This window comes from Ceratotherium simum, chromosome 2, assembly GCF_057802395.1.
Source record: "Ceratotherium simum simum isolate JZ-2026a chromosome 2, ASM5780239v1, whole genome shotgun sequence".
NCBI classification, from domain to species: Eukaryota; Metazoa; Chordata; class Mammalia; order Perissodactyla; family Rhinocerotidae; genus Ceratotherium; species Ceratotherium simum.
In genome coordinates, this window is record NC_141901.1 from 29,647,795 (window position 1) to 29,665,044 (window position 17,250).

A 17,250-nucleotide genomic window follows, 5' to 3' on the forward strand; every position below is an offset into this window, starting at 1 on the left:
GGAAGAAAGGAACAGCACTGAGTGAGTTTCTCACTTGTTATGACTGGGCTGTTAACCTGAGAGAAAATCAATAGTTGGCATGGTGTGGGATGGATAAAACTTTAATAGAAAACCAGTAGTATTCCTGGTGTGAAGCAATGGAAACAGAGTTTGGGGCAACAACAGCCACTGGAAAATGGAGGAGTACCTAGAAACTGAAAATCCAAAGAGAAAGGGAACCCATACTATGTATAAACTCTTCCCAGATTTCTGGCTGATCTCAGATTCATTATTTAGTGGGACAGACTAAAAACAGCCCAGCTAAGGATGAGAGAACTGAACTAAGATTTGAGCTGCTATCTAAGATAGAATTTTCAGTCCAACTAAGTTGATTACATGCTTAAACAAAAACTTTCTTTTTGGTAGAATATAACAGTCCATTCAAAATCTTCAGGATACAATCCAAAATTACTTCATTTTTCATTTTCAAGTATTTTCATTTTCAAGTATTTTCAAATTTTTCATTTCAAGTATTGTATTCTTCATTTCTGATTGGTTCTTTTTTTATATCTTCCATTTCTTTGTTGACATTCTCACTGAGTTCATCCATTCTTCTCCCCAGATCAGTGAGCATCCTTAACACTCTTTGTCTGAACTCTCTGTCAGGTAGGTTGCTCATTTCTGTTTCACTTAGTACCTTTTCTGGGGTTTTGTCCTATTCCCTTACCTGGAGTGTATTCCTTTGCCTCCTCATTTTGCCTCTTTAGAGAAAGAGTGTCTATGTGCTTGTGTCTATGTATTAGGTAGGTCAGCTACATCTCCTGCTCTTTGATAGGTGGCCTTATATAAGTGATGCCTTATGAGGCTGCAGTGTGCTTCCCTCAGTTCTGAATGTTCCAGGAGTGACCCCTACGTGGGCTACGTGTGTCCTTCTGTTGTGGCGTGGTTGCTTTCCCTGTAGGTGCCCAGGGAGGCTGAGCTATGCTCCTGGCCAGCTGTTGTAATGCTCAGCTGCTTGTAGTTGTTGTGAGTCCTTCAGTCTCTTTATCGGGTGTGGGAAGCCCCAGCACAGTTGGCTGCAAGTTCTAATACCACATTTGTGTTGCAGTATTTCTTTAAAGTGAGTAGGCTCCCAGTGTGGCAGGCAGTTAGGCTCAGGGGCTTACAATTGCTATAAGCCTCCAGCCTTTAGGTGTCTTGTCAACTCTCTGAGGATTGCAGCTGGGTGGGGCCGGCCTCAAGCTCGGGAGCACCCAATTGTTTCAGGCTTTGGAAGGTGGGGCAAACCCCCTATGTCTTTGAGAAGCACAGGTCTTCTGCAGCTGACAAGCCCTGCTGCCCACAGGTCCCCACACACACTCAACACAGTCCTGCCCCATGTGTGCGTCCCGACCTCCTGAAGTGGACCCAGTCTCTCCATGGCGGGAGCCCCACATACTCCACCACTGCCCCACACTCTCCACCTGCTCCTTGTGCACGCCCTGCCCCACTGAAGTGGGCTCAGTCAACAGGCTGCAGAGAATCCAATGACCAATCTATGCAGGCCCACAAGTTGCCTGAGGGCTTGTTGTTGGGTGGGGCCCATTCCTAGGGTGGGCTGCCTGCCCTGGCTGAGCTGGGTTAAATCAGTGCTCTAGTGGGTGGGGCAGACCTGGGCTAGCAGGGTCCAGGGAGAACTCCAAGGGTGTCTGTGTCAGCACGCCGAAACCAGGCTACAACAATGGCAACCACCAATGTCCCAGTCCCTGGAGAGGTCTCACCTCTCACTGCAATGCACTCAGAGGCTATCAGGTGAGTCTCTTTTCACCAAAACACTGTGCACCTTTCTTTCTGGTGATTTTAGGTTGCTTTCTGAAGTGGGTGAGTTTGCACATGGGCCCTTTAAGAGCGGGTTTTAATGTCTTTGTGAACCAGGTTTTCTGGGGGTACTCCCCCATGTTTTAGTAGCAGGCAAAGTCAGATATTATGCCACTTGTCTCGATTGTGCTGGGTCCACAAAATGCCCACAGCGGGGGTGCTCCCTGGCTCAGGGTCCCGCTCCTCCAGGGAGGGCTGCGTACCTTTGGGCTGCTCCCCAGCGGCCATGAAGCTGGCGGCTTGTGAAGGCAGCGTTTTTTCTCTCCAGAAGGGAGTTTCTGCCTCTTCTACCTCAATTAGGATTGTTCTTTGTTGCAGGAGTTCCTCTTATCCAGTTTTCAGTTCTCTCTCAGGGGTTATTTTTCCACGAGTAGTTGTAAATTGACTGTATCTGTGGGAGGAGGTGAGTTCCGAGTCTGCTTATGCCGCCATCTTGACTTCTCTCCTCTGTAGTCATTTTGTATATTGATGAGGTACACCTGGCCCAGATGAGTGGGCTCAGTATATATCAAAAGTAAAAGTGTAGAACTTCTCCAACGTTATAAGGCAAGTCTGGAGACTTGACCTCCACCTAACCTGGAAGATGTTACTGATCTCTCTGCCCTGTGCCCAGACCTTGATAACTTCCTTTGGTATTTCTGTATCTTTTATATAGGCAAATGATTTGATTTAGCAAAGCATCTGATCTTCCCATCAATCTAAGCTTCCTCTTGACTTTTATCAATACTGTAAATACTATCGTTGAGTAGATGAGTGATAACAGTGGGGTTGATGCAAAGTCCCCATACCCATTATGTCTAAATCTCTGTGAGGGAAAAGTTGGGACAATGAAGGGGAGAGGTATGACATTTGTGAAGTCCAGGTTTTCTTACCATCCGTAGTTTGAGAAACCTAAAGCCTTGAGATGTATAATGGGAGGTAGAATTTACCAGTGGGGCATAAAAGCTACACCATTAATTCCCAAATATCTGGTCTAGTGAAATAATCTGGAGAACAACAACAAAATCTATTATCCTGGTTATTGTTTACTGCACTGGTGAAAATCAATGAGCCAGTAGAGGGAGCCAAATAGCACAGACGAAACTTCTGGATGCCGGGACTTATTCAGAGCATCCCAAAAAACTGGTGACATAGTAATCTTGGGGACATCAGGTGTAGCTGTAAAACGCCAAAAAGTGGCAGCCAATAAAAACATTGAAAAGATGAATTCTATTGTGAGAAAAATGGCAATTTCTCCTGTATCTGGGTACATTTTGGTAAGAATATTCTAAGTAAATGGGAAAATCTGCCGTTAACCCCCATATCACTAGGGTATGGAAGAGCCACCCTCTTTCCAATTTTTTATTTAATTTTTATTGAACTATACATACAAAAAAGTGCAATATCTTAAGTATAGAGCCAGTTGACTTTTAACACACTGAATCACATGCATGTAACACCACCCAGATGAGGAAACAAAGTATTACCAGAACCTTCATAGCCCTCCGCATGCTCCCTTCCCAAAAAGGATCGCTGTTCTGACTTTGAGCACTATGGATTACTTTTGCCTGTTTTTGACATTGCATAAATGAAATAAAACTGTATGTATTATTCTGTGTCTGGCATCTTTCACTAAACATTTTATGTTTTGAATTATCCATACAAGCATTCATTCCGTTGTTGTGGTATATTTCATCATGTGATATACCACAATTAATTTATCCCCTCTACTGCACAATGAGCATTTTGGCAGTTTCCATTTTGGGGCTAATGGAGATAGGGCTGCTATAAACATTCTAATACATGTCCATTGTTGAATGGATGGATGCATTTCTGAGGGGTAATACCTAGGGGTGGAATTACTAGATCATAGAGTAGGCACATGCTCAGCTTTAGTAGTTACTGCCAAAGAACTTTCCAAGGCACTTGGATGAATTTATACTTTCACTAGCAGTTTTGCAGAGTTATGGTTGCAATACATTCTTGCTAACACTTGGTATTTTATCATTTTAGCAATTCTTCTGGGTATGTAGTGAAATTGCACTGTGGTTTTTGTTTGTTTGTTTTTAATATAGTTGCTCTTTTATTGCTGCTAGCACCAAGCCCAATTTACCTTCTCAGTAGATAACTACTGTACTTATACTTGAAATTTCTTGCGAAAGTTAGCCTGATCCCTCATGTATTTGTGAATGGTCGCTCTCTCTGTGTGCATGTGTGTGTGTATTTCCTTGACCTACTTTAACTCTTAGGAAAATCAACAACCGCTTAAAACATTTAACCAATTTTTTCTTTCCAACTTCCCTTTCTAAGAAACAAAATTCAGTAGCAGCTGCTTTACTTCTGCAAAGTTCTATTATACTTAAAATTTATAGTTGAATGAGCAAATGCTCATTAACTCTAGAAAGAGTTAATTTGTCTTCTGGAATTTTTGTGCAGTATAGTACACTGAAATATTGTTCTTTTGCTGTATGCATGCATAGCTACAAGAAAAAAGGTTTCATGAATTTAGATGAAATGTAACATACACTTTCACGGTAAAGGACTTTTTAAAATTATTTTTTTAATTTTGTTTTAATTTATTTAAAATAAAAAAAAACAAAAACAGTTCACACATTTCTCCCACCCCCTGCCTTTGGCAACCACCAATCTATTCTCTGTATTTATGAGCTTAGTTTTACATATATATATATATATATATATATATATACACACACACACACATATATATTTTTAGATTCCACATTTAAGAGACATCATATGGTATTTGTTTTTCTTTGTCAGATTTACTTCATTTAGCATAATGCTCTTGGGGTTCATCCACATTGTGGTCCAACCATGCACTTTGGGGTTTTTTTTTTTTTTTTGGTAAGTAAGATTGGCCATGAGTTAACATCCATTGCCAATCTTCCTCTTTTTGCTGAGGAAGATTAGCTCTGAGCCAACATCTGTGCCCGTCTCCCTCTATCCTGTATATGGGATACTGCCACAGCATGGCCTGATGAGTGGTGCGTAGGTCTGCGCCCGGAATCCGAACCCGCGAGCCCGGGGCCACTGAAGTGGAGCACATGAACCCAACCACTATGCTACTGGGCCGGCCCCGACCATGCTCTGTAGTTTTGATTTTAATTTCCCTGATGACTAATGAAGTTGATCATCTTTTCATATGTCTATAGGCCAGTTGGATATCTTTTTTTGTGAAGGCCCTTCAGGTCTTTTCTCCATTCATTTGGTGGATTGATTACATTTTTCTTATTTATTTGTAAGAGTTCTTTATATATTTTAGATATAAGTCTTCACAGAGATATTGCAAATATCACTTCCCAGACTATGGCTTGCCCTTTCACTCTCTTTGTGGTTATCTGTATTAGCATGCTGGGGCTGCCAAAACAAAATATCACAGATTGGGTGGCTTAAACAACAGAGATTTATTTTCTCACGGTTTTGGGGCCTGGAAGTCTGAGATCAAAGCGTCAGCATGTTTAGTTTTTCTTTTTCGTGAGGAAGACCAGCCCTGAGCTAACATCCTATGCCAATCCTCCTCTTTTTGCCAAGGAAGATCAGCCCTGGGCTAACATCAATGCCCATCTTCCTCTACTTTATATGGGATGCCACCACAGCATGGCTTGATGAGCGGTGCGTCCGTGCGCGCCTGGGATCCGAACCAGCGAACCCTCGGGCCGCCGAAGCGGAGCGCGTGTGCTTAACCGCTGCGCCACTGGGCTGGCCCCGAGGTATAGTTTTTTATGAGGGCTGAGAGGGAGAATCTGCTCCAGGTCTCTCCTTGGCTTGCATATGGCTGCCTTCTTGTTGTGTCTTCACATGGTCATTCCTCTGCAAGTGCACATGTCTGATATCGCTCTCTCTTTCTGTCCCAATTTCCTCTTCTTATAAGGTCACCATAAGGTCATATTGTATTAGGGCCCACCCTAAAGACCTCATTTTAACTTAGCACCTTTTTAAAGACTTTGTCTCCAAATACAGTTGCTTGAACATATGAATTTCTGGAGGATATGAACATATGAATTTGTGGGGGACAAAATTCAGCCCAATTCAGTGACTTTTTTTTTGAGATATAATTGATGTACCATAAAATTAACCATTTTACAGTGTACAATTCATAAAGTTGTGCAATCATCGCCACTATCTAATTCCAGAACATTTTCATCACCCCAAAAAGAAACCCCATACCCTTTAGCAGTCACTCCTCATTCCTTCTCTCCCCCTATTCCCTAGCAACTACTAATCTAGTATTTGCCTATTCTTCATATTTCATATAAATTAAATCATACTGTATGTGGTCCTTTGTGTCTGGCTTCTGTCACTTAGCATAATGTTTTCAAGGTTCATCCATGTTGTAGCATGTATCAGTACTTCATTCCCTTTTATGGCTGAATAATATTCCATTGTATGGATATACCTCATTTTGTTTATCCATTCATCAGTTGGGTTGTTTCCACTTTTTGGCTATTACAAACAGTGCTCTGTGAACATTCATGTACATGTGTTTGTATGAAGATGTGCTTTCGATTCTCTTGGGTGTATAGCTAGGAGTGAACTGCTGGATCACATGGTAACTCTAACTATTTGAGGAACTGCCAAAGTTTTTTCACAGCAGCTACAGCATTTTACATTTCTACCAGCAATGTATGAGTGTTCCAGTTTTTCCACATCCTCCCAACACTTGTTATTTTCAATTTTTTAAAGAAATTATAATCATCCTAGTGAGTGGGAAGTGGTATGCCACTGTGGTTTCAATTTGTGTTTCCCTCATGACTAAAAATGCTGAGAATGTTTTCATGTGCTTGCTGACCATTTGTACATCCTCTTTGGAGAATCTTAATGGTGTCTTTAAATAAATAGAGTCTTTATTTTAATATTGGACAATTTATAAGTTTTTTTCATAATGCTTTTTATGTTGTATATAAGAAATATTTACCTACTTCAAGATCATGAAGATATTCTCCTATGTGTGTTATTTATTTTTTTACCTTTCACATGTAGATCTATAATTCACTTTGTATTTCTTTTGGGTAGATAAGGTAGGGGTCAAGATACAATTTTTCCACATAGCTTTACAATTGACCTAGGGTATATGTATTGAAAAAAATATCCTTTCCCATCACATTGAAGAGTCAAATTTGTCACAATTAAGGTAAATATATTAAGATAAATATAAATTATATGTATTTCTGGATTCTCTATTCAGCTGCATAGTCAGCTTGATTCTATTTGTACCAATACCACACTGTCTTAATTAATATAGATTTATAATCAGTCTTGAAATCTAGTAAGATTTGTCCTCCAGCTTCGTTCTGTTTCAAGATTGTCTTGGCTATTCCTAACCTTTTTCATGGCCCTGGGCTCTCCATTAAATGCAGAAAAGGAACAGATCACTTGTTTTTGGTTTGTGGCATCATAGAAGGAATTACATTCAGCAGAGAGTTTTAAAAATTGATCTTCTGTACTAAGCTTTAAGCTCATGGAACTTCAAATGTCTTTTTATGAAATGATTATTGAACACTTACTGTGAACAAAGCCCAGAAATGAAATAGTAAGTGTAGTATATGGCACAGGTTAGTTCTGCCTTCAATGGGAAGGGGTGATAGATACTGGATAGAATCCAAGTGCTATAAATGATGCAGTACAAAAATAATAGGATGTAGACAGAGCTTGACAGGTGGAAAGGGCAGTGAAGTTGAACATAAACTTAGAAGCACTCATTTCTTCATTTTACATAGTACATATAAGTAGTAGAAACTCAAGATAAAGACTAAGGTTGATGGATCAATAGGGAGAGGATTCCAGAAATCTTCTCAGGAGGCATTGAGCACCCCCGGAGAAAAGACCTGAAGATACACGTCCTATTTAAAAATAAAACAAACATACAAATAGTTAAATCTTCTTGCTGCCCATCATGTTACAGAGAAGTTCAATATTAGAGAAACCTCACTCATACATACAGATATGTAAATCAATATTTTAGGGTCCCATTCCTTCATATGAACAGAGAGCAAGGAATGTCTCCCAAAACCCACTCTATAATTAATATTTTGAGAGACAGAAAAAGTGACATTGCATCCATGAAGAAAGAACAGGATACTACGTAAAAGGAATATGTAGAGAACAAGAACAAGCCGCTGGAAATTAAAATATGATAAATAGATTTTAAACTTCAATAAAAGTCTTAAAATACAAAGTCAAGAAAATCTCCCAAAAAGTAAAACACAAAGAACAAGATATGGGAAGTAGGACAGAAAAGAAAGATTAAAGCAATATTTTACTAGAAAACATTCCAAGGGAAAACAAAACAAATATGACAAAATAAAATCAAAACAGAAAATAACATAAAAAAAATTCTAAAAATTTTCCCTGATCTGAAACACATGCATTTCCAGATTTAAAGGTTCCAGCAAGTACCTAGGTCAGTACATGAAAAACATCCTACAGCAAGGCTGCAAGGATAAAGAGAAGAAATAAAATCTCCCAGAGAGAAAAGAGAGAGAGAAAAAAGAGATCAATAACGTATCAAGGATTGGAATATCATGGATTGTTCCATAGCAGCACTGGAAAGCACATGGCAATGGAGAAATGCCTTCAAAATTTTGACAGAATCCAGACTTCTACATACAAGCAATCTATCAATTAACTGTGAGGGTAGCAAAAAAAGATATTTTAAGACATGTAAAGACTCAAAAATTTACTTCCCAGGCATCCTTTCTTAGGCACATTCTGAAGGATCTGTTCCAGCAAAAATGAGGAAATAAACCAGAACAGATTAAGATTTGGAATGAAAGTAGTATAGAGAACAGCAAAGAGAAGACCTAAGATTTAAAAGTAAACAGTTCATTTCAGAACCACTGAACAGAGGGCCTGGGAGGGAAGTCTCCAGGTGTGGTGTTGGGCAAGTGTGTGAAGTTGAAACAGCATCTGATGTGTCTGAGCATTAGGAAATATATTGCTAGACTATGACAGATCTTTGGAGCATATAGCAAGAATCAGCAACAGGAACATAGAAAACTAAACCAAAAAACAAGATAAATTATTAATACCATAAAGGTTAAAGAGTTGTCTTGTAAGGAAATATATTCATAGACCACTGCTTGGCTTACCTTGGTTTAGCAAAGATCAAGATTTGCTAAGTCATAGTAGTATAAATGTTGAATATTAATTTAACCAAAGAGTGGGATATAATGACACTGTGAGGAAAGATGGTGCTGTAAAGGACCTAAATTCTTATTCTCTTTCAATAGTAAGTCAATACATAATGTTTAAAAATAATAAATAAACATAAGTAGCATGAGAATATTATTTGGAAATATATAGATAAATATAAGAAAGAGCTAAAGGAGTTGAAAGTGGTTATTTTAGGGGAATGAGACCAAAGGGTGGAATTGAGTGGGTCAGAATACTAGAGTTTTCATTACAAGTCTTTTGGGATTGTTTGACTGTTTAATTATCTAACTTGTATTACTTTAATAAAATAGTAAATTATTAAAAATAAAATTGCATAAATAATAGAGGTTTAAGTGCATTATTTAAACCCATAAAGACAAGTATTTAGTAAAAGAATATAAAATTAAATGAGACTGACTGAGAGTGAGAGGAGAGGGAAAGTAGGAGCTAGATTGATCATTTGTAGCAGGAAATCAAAATATATGGTTCAGGGCGGGCCCCATGGCTTAGCAGTTAAGTGCACACGCTCCGCTGCTGGCGGCCCGGGTTCGGATCCCGGGCGCGCACCGGCTCACCGCTTCTCCGGCCATGCTGAGGCCGCGTCCCACGTACAGCAACTAGAAGGATGTGCAGCTATGACATACAACTATCTACTGGGGCTTTGGGGGAAAATAAATAAATAAATAAAATTATTAAAATATATGGTTCAGAGATAAAAAGTCAAATGATATATTGTGTGCATCCTCTTCAGAGTGATTAAGGTAATTAGCAGAAAAACTCAAAATAGAGTAGGACTGAAGCAGGACAGAATTGTTTTTTATTTTTTATAAATCCCTTTGTAAGGTTTGAATTCTTATTTTCATATGCATATATTACTTTCATAATTATAATTAGGTGTAATTAATTTAGAATTAACAAATAAAAAGATAGTGGGATGATTCACCTAAGTGCAAAAATGTTTCCACACTGCCCCCCATAGAGACCGCAGGGAAGGAAATATGGAAGGACTCACATTTTAGAGATTCTCCTGAATCTTCTCTATGGCGTGTTGCCCAGACCTGGAATGGATGGCCCTTTGTTTATTTGAGTACATTCATGAATATTTGGATATAAAAGCCCTGAGACTAGGGGAAGACAGAAAGCTAAAATGTTTTCCCTAATAAAGTGAAGGGAAATGGATTTCTGGAGTAGTAGGAGCAAGAATGGATGAAGTGTGATAAGGAGAGATTTGAGAAGGGAAACTGTCAGACCAGAAAAGCCTAGAGGCTGGCAGGGTCATGCAGAGAAAGTCAGCCAGAAGATATTCCTGGTGGCAGGAAAAGGCAATGGTCTTTTTAGATCACAGTTCTGTAACATTCGATGTGAAAGTCCAGCCTTGTGTAGCCAGCCATATACCCCTCTGTTAATTCTAAAGCTTTAGTAAAAGTCCCCTGTGCAACTTTCTTGTGTGACTGCTATTTTGAAGAAATCAAAGAAAAGAGATGATGTTCTGTATTATTGATTAAGATGCAGTGGAGAACCAGAGGCCAGCCATAGTAGGTAAGTAAACAGGAAGGAGAATGAGATTTCGGAGGAGGCAAAAAACTGGAAGAAGAGGTGACTGTCTGAAATATAAAGCTCCCAAGAATATCCCGAGATCTAAGAGGGAGACATGTTGGTTAGGCCCTGAAGAGCTCTGCCCAGCTCCTTCAGATCCTTTTACCATTTCTGTGCACTCCTCTGCAGGATTCTGTGTGCTTTGGTTTCTCATGGTCATGCCTTCTGATCTCTTGGGAGGATTCCCCTCCAGCTGCTAGACAGCGTTGCCTTCACACAGAGAGAATTGGATGCCCTGAGGGCTCGTGTGCCCCCAGCCTGGTATAGCAGAATGACAGAACAGTTCTTTTACCTGGAATTGGGACAAAATTTAAGCAAATTCATAATCCAGACTTTCCTCTTGGAACAAGGCTAAGCCACCCTCCATAGGACTTTACCTGATGGCCCTGCTAGGTTCCTTCCCTGTTCTGTCCTGCTCATCCTACTCCTTTTCCCGTTTCTCCTTGGAACACTTCATTAACAAATTACTTGCACATGAATCTTTTTCTCAAGGTCTGCTTCTGGGGAATCTGATCTAAGAGAGACACTAAAGCCATTTTAATTGAAATATTAAAGAAAAGAGTGATCAGATTGAATTGGAAGACTTGGCATGTCCAGGAGCAATACTTGGGTTACATATAGATCAGGCTTTCAAAGACTTGCAGGCTGGTTATTACTGAGTGGAAGGGATGTCAAGCAAAACCAAATGTACCTTAAATAGAATGATGAAGTGAGAAGTTGTTCTAGAGAAATACCTGTGATCAAATGGAGAGAGGAAGGAGAAGACTTGGAGGAAGGTGTGATATTTGACCTGGGTACTGAAGGAAGTGAAGACACAGGGTAAAGACACTCCAGACAAGGCACAAGTACGTATTTTCGAGGACCACGTATACTCTATGATACAGTAAAATAGAAAGTTAATCAGAGAAACATGAGGAAGTGATATGTATAGGGCCCTAATTTTTCATTACACAGGAATCAAAGTGGAAACAAAGACACTGGATTTTTGACAGGTGGTTATTTATTTCGGCCATTCCACCAAACCCAGGAAAGCACCAAACCTAGGAAACTCCTGAAGCAATAGCTCCACGTTATCGGTGGCACTAAGAATATCAAGATTCACCTAACATAGATAAATTTTTTTCCAGTAAATAGTAGTATTTAAGGAATAGTAAAGTTGCTAATAAGGGAAATGTACCCACTTCTCTATTTTTGTGGGGAGGAGGGAGGAAAAAATAGATATATTGATTTCTAACTGGAGTTCCTCTTCAGTCTCTCTCTTGCTGCAGTCGTTTAATCTCCAGAGACAGCTTATACACCTGCAGGGCTGTTTTCACGTCCTCTGGGCGTGAGAGACACTGCATGAATTTACTGCCTGCTAGCACTTGCTCACAGCCCTGATGGACTTCCTAAAAGAGATAAAAGGATAGATTTTGAGAGGCTTCTCTCCAAACTGTGAAGGTATAAGATTCCTTCAGGATGCCTCCCTGATGACAGCAAAATTGGAGTATTAAGGCCCTCCTCAGGACTGGTGGAAAGAAATCAAAAGATACTTTGTGTTTCAGCAAAGTGTTCACTCTAGGGCCCAGACCAACGCTGCTCTCAGGCAGCAATGAATAACTGTTAAGGCAGGGAGGGGTCAGTGCTGCAGAGACACCCAGGAGGCCTCTTCAGGGACAGCTGAAAGGATTGTTCTGATGGCTATATAAAAGCATAGCATTAATTGTAGAAAATACAGGGCTGAGGGCCAGGTCACCCGGATCTATGGAACCCTCCTATTCAGGGGCTTGGTCCTTCTCGCTATAAAATGAGAGAATTAGATCTTGCCTTACCGAGCTCACAAAGTGCTGTGAGGAGAAAATTACTGATTTTGAAAGTGATTTAAACAACTCAGAAACGAGTCCTGACAAAAGTCACATCTTATCAATATGGCTGACAGTACTCTGGAGGAGGCTACATTTTTAGAATGTGATAGAACACCCTGAAATGTGTGCCACTTACCCACTCACACTTGGGCACTTCTGGGTACCAGGTTCCATTCTCAGAGCAGGTGATACTTTGAGAGCCGACCACGCCATAGCCAGAGTCACACTGGACAGTGACATTTTCAGGCTTAACATATAGATCCTTATCTACAGACAGATTGCCATTTCCTATCTCCGGTTTCAGACACAGAGCTGTAATGGAAACACATTTTGATCATCCTGTGATTCTCAGAATAAGATCTTACGAAAGTGAAGAATACTGAGGGGGTGAGAAACACTGATAATAAATTATTCCTGCAAGCTGAGTGTTGTTCTTTACTTCCATTTATTGTATGATTATACCAATAAAATTAATAATAATAATAATGTTGTATATACCACTGTCAACATAAAACACTGTTCTCTCCATTTTGCTAGAGAGAAAAAGCGCTAATGCAAAACACTATTATTCTCTCCATTTTGCTAGAGAGAAAAATTAGGATAATTTATGTGACTTGTCTAAGGTTGCACAGCCTTTAGGTGGCAGGATTATGATATAAATCTAGGTATTCAGTTCCTAGAATCTGAGTTTTTAAAAAAACTACTATATCTCAAAATCTCATTCCTTTCATGATCCTAAGTATGTAATTTTTATTCTCATACCCTTAATATCTTCCTGTGTTAAGTGGAGACAATGGTGGGAAATTAGCCCCTTGAGTTGCTATTAGCAGTGTGATAAAAAGGCACACCTAATCTTGGTGACCAACCAAAAATCTCATACCAGGTCAACTTCATTATGAGAAGGTTGTGGCATGCCTGAAGCTCCAGTAGAGATATCAGATACTTAGGATTTTTGGAATTTATCCATAAAAGTCTTCATTCAAACTTAAGCAGGTGCTCACTAAAATTTTGCTAAATTCTCACTGACACTCCCAAACTAAAAATTGCTGTCTTGAAGAGCAGAAACAGAACCACACATATATGAACACTTGAATTATGACAAAGACAGCAATGCAGAGTACTGTGGAAACTATAGTCCATTTAATAAGTGGTACATGGTTCATTGAGTACCCATTGGGGAAAAACAACTTTGACCCCTACTTGCCACCATAAACACATAGGAGTTCCACTTGGTTGGAGATATCAATGTGAAAGGCAAAACAGTAAAGCTCTGGGGGATAACATAAGAAAATATTTTTGTGACCTCGTAGGCAAAACTTTCTTAAGCAGGACACAAAAGGCTCCCACACCAAGGAAAAGATTGATAAATTGAAATAAATTGGAATTTAGAACTTCTGTTTATCAAAACTAGAATACTCATCCATTACTGGTAGAAATGTAAATTGTTAACACCACTTTTGAATAAAATTTGGCATCATCTACTAAAGATGAACATGTGTATACTCTAAGGAACAGCAATTCTACTCCTAAGTTTATTCCTCACAGAAATGTTTGAATATTTGTACCAGGAAACATGCACAAGAATGTTCATAAGAGCATTATTCTTTTTTTTTTTTTTTACTTTTTTGTTTATTGCAGTAACATTGGTTTATAGCATTGTATAAATTTCAGGTGTACATCATTATACTTCTATTTCTGCATAGATTACATCATGTTCACCACCCAAATACTAATTACAACCCATCACCACACACATGTGCCAAATTATCCCTTTCACCCTCCTCCCTCCCCCCTTCCCCTCTGGTAACCACCAATCCAATCTCTGTCTCTATGTGTTTGTTCATTGTTGTTATTATCTACTACTTAATGAAGGAAATCATGCAGTATTTGACCTTCTCCCTCTGACTTATTTCACTTTGCATTATACCCTCAATGTCCGTCCATGTTGTCACAAATGGCTGGATTTGGTCGTTTCTTATGGCTGAGTAGTATTCCATTGTGTATCTATACCACATCTTCTTTATCCATTCGTCCCTTGATGGGCACTTAGATTGCTTCCAAGTCTTGGCTATTGTGAATAACGCTGCAATGAACACAGGGGTGCATGTATCTTTACGCATTGGTATTTTCAAGTTGTTTGGATAAATACCCAGCAGTGGAATAGCTGGATCGTATGGTAGTTCTATCCTTGATTTTTTGAGGAATCTCCATACTGTTTTCCATAGTGGCTGCACCAGTTTGCACTCCCACCAGCAGTGTATGAGAGTTCCCTTATCTCCACATCCTTTCCAACACATGTTGTTTCCTGTCTTGTTAATTATAGCCATTCTGACGGGCGTGAGGTGATATCTCATTGTAGTTTTGATTTGTATTTCTCTGATAGTTAGTGATTTTGAACATCTTTTCATGGTCTGTTGGCCATCTGTATATCTTCTTTGGAGAAATGTCTGTTCAGGTCTTTTGCCCATTTTTTTAATTGGGCTGTTAGTTTTTTTGTTATTGAGATGCATGAGTTCTTTATATATTTTGGAGATTAACCCCTTATCAGATGTATGGTTTGCAAATATCTTCTCCCAATTGTTAGGTTGTCTTTTCGTTTTGTTGATGGTTTCCTTTGCTGTGCAGAAGCTTTTTAGTTTGAGGTAGTCCCAATTGTTTATTTTTTCTATTGTTTCTCTTGCCCGGTCAGACATGGTGCTTGAAAATATGTTGCTAAGACTGATGTTGAAGAGCGTACTGCCTATGTTTTCTTCTAGAAGTTTCATAGTTTCGGGTCTTACATTCAAGTCTTTAATCCATTTTGAGTTAATTTTTGTGTATGGTGTAAGGTAAGGGTCTACTTTCATTTTTTTGTATATGGCTATCCAGTTTTCCCAACACCATTTGTTGAAGAGACTTTCTTTTCTCCTCCATTGTGTGTTCTTGGCTCCTTTGTCAAAGATTAGCTGTCCATAGATGTGTGTGTTTATTTCTGGGCTTTTGATTCTATTCCATTGATCTGTGTGTCTGTTTTTGTGCCAGTACCATGCTGTTTTGGTTACTATAGCTTTGTAGTATATTTTGAAATCAGGGAGTGTGATACCTCCAGCTTTGTTCTTTTCTCTCAGGATTCCTGTAGCTATTCGGGGTCTTTTCTTATTCCATATAAATTTTAAGATTCTTTGTTCTATTTCTGTGAAAATTGTTGTTGGGACTTTGATAGGGATTGCATTGAATCTATAGATTGCTTTAGGAAGTATGGACATCTTAACTATGTTAATTCTTCCAATCCAAGAGCACGGAATATCTTTCCATTGCTTTGTGTCTTCTTCAGTTTCTTTCAGCAATGTTTTATAGTTTTCGCTGTACAGATCTTTCACCTCTTTGGTTAAGTTTATTCCTAGGTTTTTATTCTTTTTGTTGCAATTGTAAATGGGATTGCATTCTTAATATCTCTTTCTGCTACTTCATTGTTAGTGTACAGAAATGCAACTGATTTTTGTATGTTGATTTTATATCCTGCAGCTAACTGTATTCGTTTATTACTTCTACAAGTTTTCTGGTGGATTCTTTAGGGTTTTCTATATATAAAATCATGTCATCTGCAAATAGTGACAGTTTCACTTCTTCCTTTCCAATTTGGATCCCTTTTGTTTCTTTGTCTTGCCTGATTGCTCTGGCTAGGACTTCCAGTACTATGTTAAATAGGAGTGGTGAGAGTGGGCATCCTTGTCTGGTTCCTGTTCTTAGAGGGATAGCTTTCAGTTTTTCACTATTGAGGATGATATTAGCTGTGGGTTTGTCATATATGGCCTTTATTATGTTGAGGAACTTTTCTTCTATCCCCATTTATTCAGAGTTTTTAGCATAAATGGATGCTCTATCTTGTCAAATGCTTTTTCTGCATCTATTGAGATAATCATGTGATTTTTATTCTTCATTTTATTAATGTGGTGTATTACGTTGATTGATTTGCAAGTGTTGAACCATCCCTGCGTACCTGGAATAAATCCCACTTGATCATGGTGTATAATCTTTTTAACGTATTGTTGTATACGATTTGCTAGTATTTTGTTGAGGATTTTTGCATCGATGTTCATCAGTGATATTGGCCTGTAATTTTCTTTTCTTGTGTTGTCCTTGTCTGGTTTTGGTATCAGGGTAATGTTGGCTTCGTAGAATGAGTTAGGGAGCTTCCCCCCCCTCCTCAATTTTTTTGAAAGAGTTTGAGAAGGATAGGTATTAAGTCTTCTTTGAATGTTTGGTAGAATTCACCAGGGAAGCCGTCTGGTCCTGAACTTTTGTTTTTGGGGAGGTTTTTCATTACTGTTTCGATCTCCTTACTGGTGATTGGTCTATTCAAATTCTCTACTTCTTCTTGATCCAGTTTTGGAAGGTTGTATGATTCTAAGAATATATCCATTTCTTCCAGATTGTCAAATTGGTTGGCATATAGCTTTTCATAGTATTCTCTTATAATTTTTTGTATTTCTGAGGTGTCTGTTGTAACCTCTCCTCTTTCATTTCTGATTTTACTTATTTGTGCCTTCTCTCTTTTTTTCTTGGTGAGTCTAGCTAAAGGTTTATCAATTTTGTTGATCTTTTCAAAGAACCAGCTCTTGGTTTTATTAATTTTTTCTATTGTTTTCTTGGTCTCTATTTCATTTATTTCTGCTCTGATTTTTATCATTTCCCTTCTTCTGCTCATTTTGGGCTTGGTTTGTTCTTCTTTTTCCAGTTCCTTTAGGTGTGTTGTTAGATTGTTTATTTGAGATTTTTCTTGTTTGTTGAGATAGGCCTGTATTGCTATAAACTTCCCTCTTGGAACCGCTTTTGCTGTATC

At 38.8% G+C, this 17,250-nt stretch overlaps 1 pseudogene across 1 annotated transcript in view; it reads right to left on the reverse strand.

Annotated features, from left to right (window-relative positions):
- Positions 1-10,955: 10,955 nt before the first annotated feature.
- LOC101388230 (C4b-binding protein alpha chain-like) overlaps positions 10,956-17,250 on the reverse strand; it is a 41,444-nt pseudogene continuing 35,149 nt past the window's right edge. The window contains exons 3-4 of the transcript XR_015554503.1: positions 12,565-12,740; positions 10,956-11,972 (exon numbers count right to left, since the gene is read on the reverse strand). The product of XR_015554503.1 is annotated as a C4b-binding protein alpha chain-like (transcript). The remainder of the gene's footprint in view (positions 11,973-12,564; positions 12,741-17,250) is intronic.